Source organism: Erithacus rubecula (assembly GCF_903797595.1).
Source record: "Erithacus rubecula genome assembly, chromosome: 4".
Classification (NCBI taxonomy): Eukaryota; Metazoa; Chordata; class Aves; order Passeriformes; family Muscicapidae; genus Erithacus; species Erithacus rubecula.
In genome coordinates this window covers 31,201,688-31,205,639 of record NC_136686.1, presented here as the reverse complement: position 1 = coordinate 31,205,639, position 3,952 = coordinate 31,201,688, and positions in this window count along the sequence as shown.

Sequence of the window (3,952 nt, the reverse complement as noted above, 5' to 3'; positions counted from 1 at the left end):
GGACCAGCTCAAAGACTGAGAGCTCTGATGGCAAGGGTGGTATCTTGTGAAAGTAGGTAGCCCAGGAGGCAAAAATTTTTAAAAGTGTATGCAAGTCATTTGCTCTGGGATAGATGAACCTAGGAGCTTGCCACTGCTTTGCTTTTCAAAGCTCTGCAGCTCCTTTCTGACATGCAGTTAGTCAGGCTGGGAGCCCCCAGCTCTGCCCCAACCAGCCGTCACCTCGGGCTGATGCTGGCCTCCCCCAGTGCCCTCAGCTGACAATTCAGGCTCCTTCACTCATTCTGAATGATTGTGATGTTTTTATCCTTGGCCTGTGCTGATGTTTGCCTCCAGGCATCAGATGGGTGTCCCAATTTTTCTGCTAGTGAAAGCTGGGAAGAAGCGCCCGAGGGCTGCTCCCTTTGGGGCTGCTGTCACACTGCTGGGGCGCTCAACTGCACTGCAGGGGTGGGTGTACAGGTCTGCCAGGTGCAGACCCCTCTGTCTCCAGAGGCCCAGCACAGCTTCTGGGAGCTCAGCACAGCTGTCACCAGCTCAGCTGGCCTGGGCTGCCCCCTGTGCTGCTGAGCCTCAGGCTGAGCCTAGGCTGGCCTGTTCCCACATTCCTGCCATAGCAGAGGTCGGCCCTACAAGGCACAGAACTCAAAGCTCCACCTGGATTCCTGCCTCTCCCCTATTTCCTGACTCTCCTTTTCTTCCTCCAGAGGTGCTCCATCAATCACTACAAATCCCTTTTTGTACCCACACAGAAGTTAGCCTTGCTGGTAGACTGTGGCAGAGATTTCCACAGCTTAAGCTCCTATATGTCACACGAAGAAATGTCTGCTTTTGAGTTCTTGAACTTGAGTATTTCATCAGACACCACCCTGAATTTTTAAGAAAACACATGGTCACCTACTCCACGGCATTTAGGCTTTACAGATCTCTGCTGCAGACCTCAGCCATCTCTTTTCTGGCTGCAGAGTCCTACTATTGAGCCAGCCCTTGCAAGGGAAGCGTTTGGAAGTACTTTGCTTTGCCTGAATCAAAACCTCAGTTCCACCAGCTCCAGCTGAGATCAGAAGACAGCAGGAGCCTGCCAAGACCCAGGCAGCTCTGCAGGAAGGCATTGGGAGTTTCAGAGCGACTCTGTCACATCTCCCCCTCCCTCTGACACCTGCTTTCTCTCTGAAGGCTGCCCTCAGCAGCTCAGCCTTTGCACCAGAGAATGGCACAGGGCAGGCAGAAAGCTCCAATGTGTGCAGTTTTAACTGTACAGATGCCAACATCTAAGGAACTGAGGCAAAACAAACTCTATCAAGCAAAGCCATCACATTCCCCTAACCAAGGTTTGCTGTAAATTAAAGGGTTTAGCACACTTAAACACTAATAACACAAATACACATTTTCAGAGGGACATCAGGGTAAGGGTCAAAACTGAGACCCAGCTGTGTGTACACAGGCTTTATTTTGAAGCTTGAGTACCTAAGAAGAGTTCATTTCCCAATCACTGAGGATGACCAAATGCTAATACATTTTTAAAGTGATTTTGCACAAACTTGTGTTTTGGTGAATCCTGCTCCCTTAACGACATACAGACCCTTATGACAGAGGTAATCAAGTATTATTACAAGGGCTGATAGCTGTGGGGCCCCTCCTGAGCACACACATGGGTACATATGGAAGTTATTAGCAAGTTTCAGTGAAGAATTTTGGGAAATTAACCCTTAGGGCCCCAGAGCACTACCAACAGACAGCTCTTTGGGAACAGACAAAGGGCAGTTTCCTGCTGGATGCCTGCAGCATATTGGGACTGAAATCCAGGCCCTTCAAGCATGACAGAGGAAGCCCCTCTCACAAGCACTAAACTTTTCAACTTCTGCTGTTAGGAAGAACACTTGAAAAAAAACCATCTGCAAAGCCTGTGTAAGTTTCCTCAACAAACTGAAATGAGTCAGCTGGAGAAATGTATAACATAACATATAAAAATGCAAACAATTTTCTTCTATTCCCCAAATGGTGCTCAAGGGGTTGCGAGGAAGTTTGCAATTTCTTTTTAAGTCCCCTTAGGAGCCACCAAAAGAAACATTTGGATACAGACCACCAGGAGCTACTCTTACGTGACAGAGGGGCCGGTTCAGAGACAGGGTCATTAAAGTGAACATCTCCCACTCTAATGAAAGCAGCAGGATAGTGTTACCCCATGGAAGTAAATTCTTATGGTTTTGCTTTGTGCATCTTTTTTCTCGAGAGCTGAAAGAAAAAAAGGTTTCTCTTCCAACATCCAAGCAGAGAACGAAGGATTCTAATGCTTACCTCAGCCAATGCACTTTTTACTTTCCTGTTCTTTCTACATTGATTTCCTTTCTTGCACCAATCCTGATCTGCAGAATGACCTCTCCTTGGGAATAATGAGGATACTCACACATGATGTGCTTTCAACTTCCACAATATAACAATGCTTGGCAGTAATTCACTGCTTTTCATCCACAGATCTCAAATCAATTCGCTGCAGCCCTGCATGGAATTGACTTACTTGTAAGACTGAGACAAGTGCTTGCTGTGCAATTAAAAAAAAAAAAAAAAAAAAAGGAACAAAATAAAGTAGACTTTATTAAAATCCAAACAATTTCCTTCTCTCATGGTGTGATTTTCCTAAAGAGCAATCCAGGCTGCAAATAGGGCTCTTCTGCAGCCCCCAGCTATATAACCCAAGATGCTCATTTGAGGCCAAATAAGAACAGTTCACAGCCAGGTCAGAGCAATACTGTTAGAAAGCTCTTCCCTCAGTGAGGTATAACCGTGGCCAGAAAACAGAAGCATTCCTGTGCTCAGTTCTAAACATGGAAGAAATTATACTGCTCCTCCACCCCCCTGCTTTTTGAAAGGAAGGCAGGAAGGCAGCCAAGGCACCTCAGCAGACATCCTCAAGAAAGAAAAAGATCAAGGGGTGGACACGAAGCCTGGGCCAGCAGATCCAGTCCCACTCCTCCATGGCAGAGAGGGAGAGCAGCTGTGTGGCTGCAGGGGCTTTCCCCAGGAGCCCAGGAATGGTCCCAGAGGTGCCCAGAGCCACCTGAGATTCTGGCAGCAAGCAACACTACACCCACATCAGCCACCCCAGGGCACACAAACCCTGCAGAAATGAATAATCCCAGCTCCTGCTTTTGCACTGGGCTGAGAGATGCAGTAGCCACAGGGCCACCAAGCTGCCTCTGGTCTCCCTGCAGCTGGAAGGAGCAGGCAGCAAGGAAAAGATCACCACTTCCCTGACACTTATCTAACTACCTAGGTTCATGAGCCAATGCCCTGAGACAGGCAGCCAGGCACCTTACTGCCAGCAGAGCAACAGAGCCCTCCAGAGAATAATTCAGAGTGTCTGAGTTAGGCTCCTGTGATGAATCACAGCCTGTATCTCTCTCTGTGCTGACCACACACTTTAGTTCCTCAGATAAAACAGCTGAAGACAACAGAGCAAATTCAGTGTACTCTCTTTCCCTGTTCAACTTGTTCCTTCCATACAGGTCTGAAGAGGAAAGTCAGCATGAGCATAACAGGCTGCCTGCCCAGCTGCGGATGTTTAGCAGCATATAAAATGAATTGGCTCAAATTTTAGAGTATCTGAATTTCTTCTTTCATGTAGCTGTTTTCAATCACTTATTTTGAAGACATCGTACTGACTATCCCTGAAATGAACCATGACCCTATTTAAGCCAGCTCTGTTCCTCCCATTTGTACTCATACTCACCAGTTCAAGTTCACTGATGCTGTGCTCTAAGATCTTGAATTACTCAGTTTTTTTCAAACACTCAGTACAAATTTCAAGGTACTAAAAAACTTTCTAAAAATGAGGGCTGAGATTATCAGAAGTATTCTCTGCTTAGAAAATTTTTCAATTAATTACACTAGAAGATGAATTTAAGCTTAATGTTCCTAGCTAGGAACACTCATTTATGCTCTGCTTTTGTTC